A 12,941-nucleotide genomic window follows, 5' to 3' on the forward strand; every position below is an offset into this window, starting at 1 on the left:
TCTTTCTTTCTTTCTTTCTTTCTTTCTTTCTTTCTTTCATTCTTTCTTTCTTTCTTTCTGTTTACTTATTCAAGTCTTCATGCCCATTTAAGTTCTGCTTCCAACCTTGTGTGGTTGTCAAGCTAATCAAGGATCAGACCACTGTAGCATAGAAGCATAAGCGGGTGTTCCAACACCACAGTCTTCCCTGTTGCCTGGGGAATCACTATTGAAAGGAATCAGGATCCGAGCTCCAGGTTGAGACATAAAAATGAAAGCTTTTTTCTGAGACACTAGGCTTATACAGATGTGTGACATGTTGATTCAGAACACTGGAACTGGATTCTACTATGTTCTGGGTTTCTTTTCTCTCCTCCCTCCCTCCTCACCAGCCCCATCTCCCCCCCCCCTGCTTGTAAAGGCAGTTAAGTCTTCCCAGGAAGGATGGATGGATCCTTCAGTTACATGAAATCTTTGTTTTCTGAAATGTCATGGCTCCATTCATATTTTTGTCTTATTCTTCCAATTGAGATATATAATGTTCAAAGCTTTTGTATTTGGAAGCTGGAAGAAGAGCCCAGACTTTGAAGTAGTGTCTTGGCTACACTGTTTTGCTTCTTTGATTTTGTTAAGTTAAAGCTATATGAATCTTGTGGATTAAACAATAAGTTTATAAATTAAAACAAAGAAAAAGAAAAGACACATTCTATATTTCGGGAGGCAAATGCCATGGGGTTTTCGATTTCTATGCTATGTTCTTAAACACCTGGAATGCAAAAATTCTAAGTAAGAAAGTTGGATATGAACACTCATGTAATTGATAAAAATGGAGTATTTCTATGTTATGAATGCTCTCTACATTTTAGACTTGTACTACCATGTTGTTAGATGACATGAAATAGTACGAATGTCTTCCTCTGGGTGTTGTTTCAAACATTTTTCATCCTAAACTTTGTAAATTTCATTCAACATGTAATAATCATAGTTCACACAATTTGTTTCCTCTTCACTGACCAATGAATTGAGACTTCTTTTTACTGGAAAATAAACAATTTCCACAAAAGTTACATTTAACTTTGGTAAAAATTGCTTATGAAGAATGAGCACAAATTTCTCAATAAACAAAACAGGGATTCTATTCATCAACAGATTCAAACATATGTATAACATAATTCAATATTCTTCTCCTACTGATAGACAGGTAGGATTTCTTCTGCTTTCTGGTTTTATTTGATATTCCCTGTTCTGAAATTTGTGTGCTCCATAGGCACTTGGGTGCTCCTAGCTTTAATGGGTTTTAATTTTATTTTCTTCTTCCACATTATTATGCAGCTGCACTTCCACCCACACTCCATTATCTTCAAAGCTCTTTAAAAATATTCAACACATATTCACTTACAAAATGTCCCTAGTCAAGCTTCATTTCATTTATTCTTAAAACAAACAGCCATTCATCTCCCATTCCTGTATTGTTAGAAATATGCTAATTGATTATAAAAACAATATTAAAATTGTTTTAGTGCTAACTAAAATATAAATTTAAAACAATGTAACTATTTAACAATTAGACAAATATTTAAACATTAATAAAATGAACAAAATATTTACAAACCCATAAGAAGAAATACATGAGAATACACAGGAAGATAGATAAAACTGAGAATGCTGGAAGTAGAATGAGATACAGAGAAGCAGCTTGCACTTACTAGCTGATCCCACATATTTATCCAAACCAACAAGTTTAGACAAGGTCATATTGGAAAGTTATCTTAGAAGGCAATCCTCCTTTTGTTAGTGAACAAATGGCAGAAGAACTTTGGGAGAATTGAGGTGAGAAGACATCTTTAGTAACTTCTGTTTAGGTCCATAAAACTCCCTATATTTTATATAACTTCAACATATGTCCTACCACACTACATGGAGGCACTGGACACACAATAATAAATTAGGCCCAGGAAAAAAAAAGGTGACTATGGACAGATTAAACAAATCAAGAGACCATGTTGCAAACCGCAGCATCTATCTTGTGGCAAGAAGACTCTGGGTTTAGTGCAGTTACTGAGTTGACAAGGACAGGAGAGGGAGTGGGGGAAAGAGATTTTTCTATGTATTTAAACAGGATTATTTGGACAACTGTGCTGTGCATTTCTGCTAGTCTATGGAAAGGAGCAGTTAATGCTTAATTTGTTTCATCTCGTTTTATAAAGTGTTGATATTTTTCTCTTCTTAATTTCTTATACATTTCTTTGTTTTCCCTTTATTCTTCCAATTTTGCATGCATATATCTGGCATTATTAATAACTGGTTGGAAGACAACACTATGTATTTTAACAAATATTGTGAAATTCATATTACTCTGTTAAGTGAAACTCTGTATCTCTTGTAAGTTTTCTGTTTTAATTCTAATTTGTACTTTCTTTTTAAAAAATGGCAAGAGCAGCAATGTGAATAGCACTCTGTGCAACAAATTCAATTATTCATGGAGTTTTGCAATGGGAGGGGGTGTCATTGTGGGAATACACAAGCAGGTGACAGGGGAAGGTTGAGCATCCAGGGCCATTAATGCATATGCACAACTTGTGCATGAATGTTCCCCTAATCTACTCAGTGTGAATTACAATGCATAAGCACCACACAGATACTAAACTGCCACATTCCAAAAAGCACATTCTGGAAATTTACAGAGCTTTGGATCAAAGTTAGGATCTCCCCATGGATTATGTGAATGACAGGCTCAGGGATAGGGCTGCATTTTCCAGTGTCCTCTTGACAAGATACAAAACAGAATAATTTGGAAAGCGGGAGAAAGTTCTACAACATACCTGCACCAGTTCTCACCTACAACAAAAGAGGAGCACACATTAGCACCCTACTTGCTTTAAATTACCTCTCTTACTTATGCAGAGGTGGAGGAAATCTCTGGACTCCGAAATAAAAGATTTTTATACTCTTGTAATTCATCCAAATGTTACCCTAAAGAGTCATGTGCTCACAGGGTGGGCTTTTAGGTAGACATTAGATCATAAGGTCATAATATTCACCACTGAGTTAGCCTACCTATAAGTGTGTGGTGAATTGCAAACTAGTGGTCAACTTGTAACATCCAGCAGAATTGAACCAGTGTGGTGCTCAGTGTGGGAGACCCAGCTGAAGACTGATTCTGGCAACACAAGAGGCAGAACTGGAGAAGAAAAGGATCTGTAGGGATCTTTTCTTTATCCTGGAGGATCTTATTATGCTGGCTTTCCTGACAAACTCAGTTGTTCTCATCATTGAAGGACTTTAGGACCTTACTATCACTGAACATGGATTCAGTTCATTTTTGGGGAGCTCTGGTTCTTACTTTGAGCACCACTTTCTGGCTCCAGAGCAGATTCCTCAAGCTGCTAGTGCAGATCCTTTATTTGACCTGCACAGACCTATAACTTCCACCACTGATCTTTCAGACTTCTCAGTGCAGAACCTTGAAACAGGCTGGCATGGCATTTTTGTGGACTCTAGGTCTCCAGTTTGACTCACAGAAGGCATTGTTATCGAATCTAGGTCTTCATCTGGACACATTTCAGACATTGTTGTGAGACTCAGGCCCTCAGCTGAATTCTTTTGGTCTTCATGTGTGAACAGAGTTTTTGCACTCTATTTGTACATGGCTTTTTCATTGACTATTACAAAATGATTTTATAAACTATGTGTCCTATATTGTTTCCCTTTGTGAACTCCTGCCTACAACAAAGTGTACATCCAAATATGATGCTGAAAATTGAAGCTTGGTCAGAGAAAGTGGGCCATTGAAGGCATGACCCAGAAAGTTATATTTTCCTCTCTTCTGCCTTGATATTTCTCTTGTTGTGTGGCATGCCATAAGATCTTTCCCCTCTACCATGACACACTGTACTGCAGGCAGCTGACTATTGATTCAAACCTCTAAATCTGAAAAGTACCATAGATATAGTAAAATTGAAAGAAGCTTAGCATAAGTAATAACCAATGGAGATGAGATAATAGATAGGAAAAAAGAAAAGGGAAATTATCACGTAATTCTATATAGAGGTTAGCTGATAAGATTGCAGCACTAACTTCTATCTGATTTTTGAAAGTCAGGGTTAATTTTTAAAATTTTTACTTTGACTAACTCTGTATGCTAATATCTGTAATCTGAGCAGCTACATTGAGGACAACAATGTGCAATATAGCAACCACAGTTGAATAACTTTCATGTTGTTCTTTTAAATATATGCAATCTTTAATGCCTTATCTATTATTATACTTTCTTTAAAATAAATTTTAAAAAGAAAAGGAAAAGAAAAACATAAAGGTTTATTGAAAGGAAGAGTGAATGTTTAATTGTTTGACCAGTCTTGGATATCTATATCTGGTTGTCTGAGCAACAAAGGTAGTGGTAACAGTATGTAACATACCCATTGTTAATATCCCATTCTTGTTCTGAAGTTCTGTGCTATTTGTACTGTCTTATGTTGCTTTGTTTCTGTCTTTGTTCTTGTTTTTTTTTTTTTCCTTTTGGTTTTGTTTTTTTGTCTTTAAAATTAAAAAAAAACAAAATAAAACTAGGGAGCCAAAATGAGCCACTCTTTCCTTAAGTTGTGGATATTCGGTATTGCATCTGAGAAGTGAGAAAACAACTTAGAAAGAATCTCCATGCTATTATTCAGCATCCATGGATTGGTGCCAGTGTAGATGCTACCACAAGGAAAAACGTTGATTTTTTTTTTCATTGCCACTTGGTAAATGTTTTGCGATGTGACCAGGGCACATATGTAGGTATTTGTTTATAATTGTTAATTATTAGTTTTGTTTCTATAGTTTTGTCATATGTCATATTCCATGCCAAGTGTTGTTTAATAAATTTGCTAAATTTCTGTTCCTTCTAGTTTTTTGCTTGATTGCAATCCTCTGCTGTCTTCCAAAATTCCATTTATATTCCTGCACTATTATTTATTTTGTTCTTTCCATTTCACACCCTCAATAATCTGTTTTCTAATTCTCTTATTTTATTGTATATTATTATTATTATTGTTATTATTATTATTATTAAAACCCATTTTTCTTTTTTCTTTAATTGTGTGTGTGTGTGTGTGTGTGTGTGTGTGTGTGTAAGTGTGTGTGTGGATGTGTGGGAAAAGAGAGAGAGAGAGAGAGAATATATGGATGGCAGTGTGTGAATGTTAATGACTTCCTTTGCTTTTTTAGTGATGTGACATGCAAAGATCAGGAAGAGATCTGCTGAGGACAATACAGGGTGTACTAGTACCTAGGTATGTGGATGGATCTTAGCTTGTTTCCTATATGATGTTAAGGTTGCCCATTCGCCTACTACTTCTATGCTGGCCATCAAGACACACAATATCCCTCCCAGTGCATTGGCTAATAAAATAGTGGCTAACTGAAGATTCTTGCTTTTCTTCTCAGAGAACATTGATTGACCCAGAGGGCTACTTCTTTGCAATTATCTCTTGCTCTTTTTCTATCATTCTGTGCACTGTAACTCTGGCAAGTGATTGGGGACTCATTGCAGGATCCCTGATAATAGGTGTCATGGAAAGGTTCTCTGACATCAGTGCAAGTAGTTTTAGGAAAAAAAATAATAGCTCCAAAATACATAACATGAAAAGTAGAACAGACCAAAAAACATAACAATACATCTCAAGGGCCTCCAGAAAAAAAAAACAATCCAAATCCAGAGATTATTCTGGAAAAGTAATTATAAAGTTTGGGGAAGAATAGGAAGAAATCCAACAATCAAAAATCAATATCATTCATGTACATGGAAACAAACTCACTGAGAGATAAATTAGGAAAACAAAATTTTTCAAATAATATCAAAGAAAATGAAATACTCAGAAATCAATTTAATGACAAATATAAAAAAACCTTTACATTAGAAAGCACAGTAGTCTGAGAAAGGTTATAGGAGAGGATGTCAGAAAATGTAAAGATAGCACTTGATCTTAGATAGGCAGAGTAAATATAGTGAAAATGTCCAGACTTACAAAACTGCTTCACAGATTTAAAATAATCTCAGAAAAACTACCAGTATCATGCCCCACATGACTAGAGAAGAAAATACTATAATTCATATGTAACAAGACAAGAGGGTCAGCAGCAAAAGTGGCATCACAATTTCTGATTTAAAGTTCTATTATAAAGTTAACATTATAGCAGAAACGTGATACTGGAAAAAAAGCAAACAAACCCAAGGATCAGTGGAATGCAGTAGAAGGTGCAGAAATAAATCTCAAAGCATTGAGCTACCTTTAGCTTTGACAAAGTGCCCAAACACTTTCCCCAAACGAAAGACAGCCTCTTTAATAAATGGTGCTGGGAAACTTGCTTTCCACATTCTATAGATTAAACCTAGTTCCATATCTCTCATCACTCACTAAAATGAAATCAAAACGTATCAAAGATCTGACTACTCAAACAGAAGCACTTATGCTAGAAAATTGCATACATAAAACTCTTGAAGATATGAACATAATCAAAGACATTAGGAACAAAACACTGATTACACAGGAAAAGTACAAAAATTAAAATCTAGGATCATTAAAAAGATTTGTCACAGGAAAGGAAACCACAAACAGCATAAAGACTCCACTCACAGAATGGGGAAACAAATTTTACAGCTACTTTTTTTTGGGTGGGGGAGAACCGGGGATTGAACTCAGGCCCTTGCGCTTGCCAGGCAAGTGCTTATTCCATTGAGCGATCTCCCCGGCCCCTACAGTTACCCCCCCCTTTTTTTTTTTTTTTGAAGTTTTAATATATTTATTTGAAAACCAATGTCTGTGAAAGAGCACACCAAATGGTCATGTGTTTTCTCTTCAGTCAGAGACTTGGAGACGAGTTCTTGAGGTGAGCGCTCAGCGAGGCCATATGCATGGAGGAGCTCGTCCTGCTGCTCCTGCGAGGGCTCCAGCCACACGCTCTCCACAGCTGGCCACTCTCTCCACAGCTGGCAGGGCTTTGAGTGGCCAGAGCCCGTCTGGTCCCTTAGTCATCGATATACTCATAGGGCTCTGGGGGCTCTGGCTCTTGTTCTTCCTCCTCAGTTTTGGGGCCATGTGCTGCCACAGAGTCCAGTTCCTCAATGTTTTTGCTGGTGTCCTTCAGCATGATGATGCCTCCAATGGACAGTGGCTTGAAAGGTTGGTATCTACAGGTCTCTGACATGGTAAGGACCTTCAGCTGGGCAGGCATAACTCAGGCTGGGTTATCCAACAGCTGGAAATTTGGCTCAGGTTCCCTTTTCTTCTTTCTTCTCTGCTTCATCCACTTCCATTTTCTCTTCCTCCTTTTTTTCTTTTTCTTTTTGGCTTTGGCAGTAATAGACAACAGAGCAGTAGAAACCTTTTCTTTTTCTTTTTCTTTTGGTACTTACAGAAGTGCAGGATATGCAAATATGGATGGTTCACAGTTTGATTTGTACTGCACCTTTGGCATCTTTAAATCTTTGTTCAAGCCTATGACACAGGTAGGAGTATAAGCCAATGACAGAAAGTGTGAGAGAAGAAACCAGAACCAGAACTGGGTAAAGACAAGGACACCAGCCACAGAAGGCATATGTGGGTGCCTGGTTCTGGACTGTTAGGAGATTGTAACATTACGGCCACTTGCATCTAGTGTGCCCTGGGCCAGAATAGCGTCAAACTTGGCCATGACATCATCATGCTTATCATTGATAACTTTGGAATACAGCTGTGGGAACTGATTCACTTTTGGACATGTGATCTCAGTCTGCTGGATCATGATGAGCGTGGAGGCTATGAGAGCCCCTTGCGTCACATAGTTCACAGGGTCATTTGTCATTGGTTCTAGCAAATTAATAGCTTCCTTGTTTCCTGTACCAGCACAGCAGATGCTTAGGGCCATCGCAGCTCCGTAGCACATGTGGGGGTTATAACTCTCGGACAGCAGAGAGACCACACTGGGACACTGCTCAGGGGTCCTGAACAGAATGAAGCCAAGTGATTCGACTGCTGCCCTCCTAACATCATCATTAACATCACTGACAGCACCATGTAGCAGGTGTCGAATAGCTTTGTTGTTACCAGAGCCACAATAAGCCATGGTCACTGTATACATTCCAGACCTTCGAAGAATTGGGTCCTTATCCCGACAGAGAGACTCAATAAGTGCATCATCCTCTTCCAACCTCCCATACATCACTAAGTCAATGCCGACGGCGAGACCATGCAGGATCTTCACACGCTGGGTTTCCTGGGCATAGCCAACCATGTCCTCGATAGCCTGGGCATTTTTAGAGCCCAACATAACCAAACCTAGGGCAAGGGCAGCTGCTTCTCCTGTCATAGCATCATCCTGGTACAGGTTGGTTTTTAGCAAATCATAAACATCCTGGCGTGCAGTTCACATGGCAGCCAAACCAAGGCCCAGGATGCCTCCATGCCAAACTATATCGTTGCTGGCATTCTTCAGCTGATTCAGCAGGTAATCGATTATGTTGCCACCATGATTGGCATGGATGAGCCCTAGTGCATAGAGCCCCCCGCCTTCCTGGTAGGCTGACCCTGGAGACGTGTCTTTGGGAAGGTAGGTTGCCATTAACTGCAAGGCTTCCTTCTCGTGACCCTTATCAATTACACCCAAACTGGCTGTAGCAGTAAATTTAGCCCAGTTAGTGGCTCTGGCCAACCATTCCAAGTTATCTCTAAGAAACTGGTCACTGGCTGTCTAACAGTGCATGAAAGAGTTTGCTATGACAGTTGCTGTGTGTCATACTGAATTCCGTACTGCATCCTTTGTGCTTTTTAGAATCATGAGGTCTGTGTTATTATTCCATATGAGAAATTGCAGATGTAACTCAATAGCCACTTCACTGCTTAAAATTTAAATCATTTTCAAAGTCTGGTCCTTGGGCTCTGGACTCACATCTGGTGTCTTTCCAGCAAGTGTAGGGCCTGTCTTGTCTTCTGTCTCCATCATCTCACTGTCTTTCTCAGAACCTAGAACAGTGCCTGTGTTGGTAGAGCCAGGCACAGAGGCTGTGGGGGTGCCCACAGTTCCAAGATTCTGGATCACAGAGAACAGAAACTGCTGGCTGGCACTTTCCTACAAATCAAAGCAGATCTGATAGGCCATGAGGAGGTTGTCTTCCTTCACCAGTTTTTCTAAGATGTTACTCACAGCTTGAGGATCATCTAAGAATATTAAGCACTGACAAATATTGATGAAATTAGGTTTCTCCAAGTTCATGTAGTTTTTAACTAGGACTCTCAGTACTTTATTCCAGAACTCTTTATTCTGCATTAAAGACATGCAGAGCTTGAGGCTATAAGCTAGCATTCCCGGGACATCATTCGATTCTAGTATGGTCTTCTCAAAGACATCTAGTCTTCTTGTCTCCAAAGCGATGCCGATAGCCTGCTTATACTTGCTATCATCTAGACATCGTTGAAACATTTTATTCACAATGCCTTCCAATCTCTGGTCAATTTGTTTTTTTCTCCTTCAGGCAAATCTGCATTTTCCACACACTGCTTGGTATATTGATCAATGCGTTTTGCTATAATAGTCTCCACATACTCAGAATTGTCATTGACATTGAAGAGATCACCTGCTCCAAGAGCATAATTCAGAGACTCCTCAAAAGCTCCCAGGTAAGGGGCCGGGGAAATGGCTCAGTGGAATAGGGGCTTCCCTGGCAAGCACAAGGGCCTGAGTTCAATCCCCGGTTCCACAAAAAAAAAAAAAAAAGCTCCCAGGTAATAAAATACTTTAGATGCCACTAAGGATGCAAACTGCCAACTCCGGAAATCTTCATACAAAACTTCTATTTTGTCTACAGACTCAGAAATTTCTGCCCAGAAGTCATTGACAACTGCATTCAATTTGTGTAGTGCAAATTCCTTAAGCTGAGGTTCTTCTTCATCCAGAAGAGAAATAATTCCAGCGGCTGAGGTGATCATGACTGCACCCCGTACTCACCAGTCTGCTCGCTCGCCGACCGGGCTGCGCCACTTATCTGTCATCCCAGGCCCCTCTAGCTCCACTGCACCGCCGCATTTCCTGGAAGCGGTGCTCAGTCCCCTACAGTTACTCTTTATAAAAGACTGTTATCTAGAATATGTAAAAACTTTTAAATATAAACTCCTCCCCACAGTTTAAAGAACAAATCCAAAATGGGCATCTGAAATAAACAAACACTTCTCAGATGAAGTACAAATAGCAAATAAATATATGAAAACAATGTTCAACATCACCTGTCATTAGAGAAATGCAAATGAAAACAACATTGAGATTCCATCTCACAATGCTTATCATCAAAAATATACCAGTATTAAATGCAGGCTAGGTATTTGTGGGAGGAAATGAAGCCTTCTTCACTGTTGGTAGGAGAGTAATTTGTTACAAACACAATGCAAATCAATATGGAAATTCCTCAAAACAACTGAAACTAAAGATTCCATTTGACCCAGCTATTCTGCCTCTAGGAATCTGCCCAAAGGAGTTAAAATATCATACTACAGCACTACATGCAAACAACCATGTTTATAGTAGCAAAATTTATAATAGCAAAATCTTAAAATCAGTCCACATATCCATCAATAGCTAACTGGATGAGTAAAATATAGGAGTTTTTTTTTCATATAAAATAGAGCATTACTCTGTCATAAAGAATCAATGAGACATTGTTAAAATAGTAAATGGATATATTGACAACATAATTTTAAGTGAAATAAATCAAACATACAAATGTGAATATCACATTGTTTCCTTTCTGTGAGAAACCAAAAGGGTAAATAAGAAGCAAAATAAAGGACAGATATTGGGAAATAGAAACAAAGTATTCAAATAGAAATTGGTCATAGGAGATGAGCAGGAAAGGCAAGATAGAAATAAAGATGAAAAATAGAATGAGAGAACAACAATGGAACCAAACTTTTGTAAATGGGGAGTGTGAAAAAGGGTTAAAAGGAGCAGAGGTAATGGGAAAAAATAAATTTAGTTATAATATTTATAGGTGTAAATTCTTTATCATAAATGTGATCATATCTGTCCAGAATGTACTAATAAATGTAGTTTGTAAAATTTAAAAATTAATTACAGTATTATTTGAAATTCAAAATGATAAAATAAGTATAGCAGATAAAAACATGCATTTTTAAATGAGAATTTCTACATGCAGGAATTAAAAACTCAATCAAAATATGACAAATATTAGATCTTTAAATTTTCAAACCCCTATTACTTGAAATACATTGTAAAAAATGCAATAAAACCAAACACTGAGAAGGGCACTATATATGGATAGTATATACATATATAGATATAGATAGATATAGATAAAAATAACAAAGAAGTTATAAACAATATACATAAAAATTCATTCAACACAATTGAAAACAATGCAATTAATTTTAAAATGAGAAAAAATTTGAGTAAATGCTACACAAAAGATGATACAGAAATTATCAGTAAACATAAAATCTTAAGCATTTTTAATCACCATGAAAATGTGAATTAAATCAAAAATGAGACATTATACACTGTCAAAAGTGCTAAACTGAAAAATCTGGAGGTTCTAGGAACTCTCATATATCACTAGTAGTAGTACAAAATGATGGACATTTTATGAAACTTCTTGGAAGTCATTGTAAATTATTTATAAACTTAATTATTGACATTTATTTTTCTAAGCATTTGTATTCAAATGTTTAAAATATAATTATACAGTATCATTTGAACCCACACAAGGGTAGCACCTTGAAACAAGAAATTAACAATATATTAATAGAAAATGATTTGTAAGAAATATATACATGGGCAATGAACCAGCAATAAAATGCATACAGCCTTGGGCTAGCAAGATAGCTCAGTGGACTAAAGTGCCTGCTGGAGGGCAGGAACCCGGGTTCACTCCCTGACACCACAAGCCATGCATGGACCTGGTGGGGCATGCCTGTAATCCCAACACTTGGGAGGCTGAATACAGTAGGATCACTACCAGTCTGGTCTGAGTAGTGAGATCCTGTGCACCCTGTACTAAGTGCATTAAAAAAGAATATGGTTTTAATATAATCCATAAGACAAAAAAAACTAGAAACATTTAGAATGAAAACATGCTATATATAAATGAATGAATACTGTATGATTCGCCTGTTATGAATTTGTAGAATGTTAAAAGAATTCTATAATGATATGAGGCTGATCATTAGTGTGTGTGTGTGTGTGTGTGTGTGTGTGTGTGTGTGTGTGTCTTTTTGAGGCAAGGTTTCCTCTGCAGTTCAGGCTGGCCTTGAGCCCAGTTTGTAGCCAAGGCTGGTCGCAAACTTGCACCGATGTTCCTGCCTCAGCCTTCTGAGTGCCATCATTACTGGCATGCATCACCATGCCTAGCTCTGATCACTGATCTCAAGATAGCATATGATGAATGTGTTTACAAATTGGCACGAAGAAAGTATGTTGGATAAAAGCATTCCAGTAACAATGTGGCAAATAGCACAGTTTTTTAAAATTTATTAATTTGATTCAGGGTCTCACTACACACTTCCGACTCATAGTGATCCTCCTGTCTCAGGCTCCCCTGTGTTGGAATTACAGGCGTGCACCACCACGTCTGATTTCAGAGCCAACAAGGCATGCAGTACTGCAGAATGAACTTGGGTCCTCTTGCTTGTCGGGCAGGCGCTTAGACCACCAAGCTATCTCCACAGACCTGGCACAAGTTTTTATATTTGTCAGAACTTACCAGTTTCTCCTTTGAGGGCATTTTGTTGTATGCATTGCAAAGGTTATCTTGAAAAAAATTAATAGTACTATCCTATAAAAGGTATATTAACACAGTCTACTTCTGCATTTTACCCAAAAATACACTTTCAAAGATCATATTTAGAGTATTGGGAATGGCAAACTACCTGAGCATTATTTTTTATATTAATGAACTAATTACTTTTTGTATAATAATTTTATTGAAATTTTGTTGT

General features: G+C 37.6%; 1 pseudogene; it reads right to left on the minus strand.

Moving 5' to 3' along the window:
- Window positions 1–6,908: 6,908 nt before the first annotated feature.
- LOC101589883 lies at window positions 6,909–9,923 on the minus strand (annotated as a pseudogene).
- Window positions 9,924–12,941: the final 3,018 nt, after the last annotated feature.

The sequence above is a fragment of the Octodon degus genome, unplaced genomic scaffold (assembly GCF_000260255.1).
Source record: "Octodon degus isolate 3935 unplaced genomic scaffold, OctDeg1.0 scaffold00171, whole genome shotgun sequence".
Taxonomy (NCBI): Eukaryota; Metazoa; Chordata; class Mammalia; order Rodentia; family Octodontidae; genus Octodon; species Octodon degus.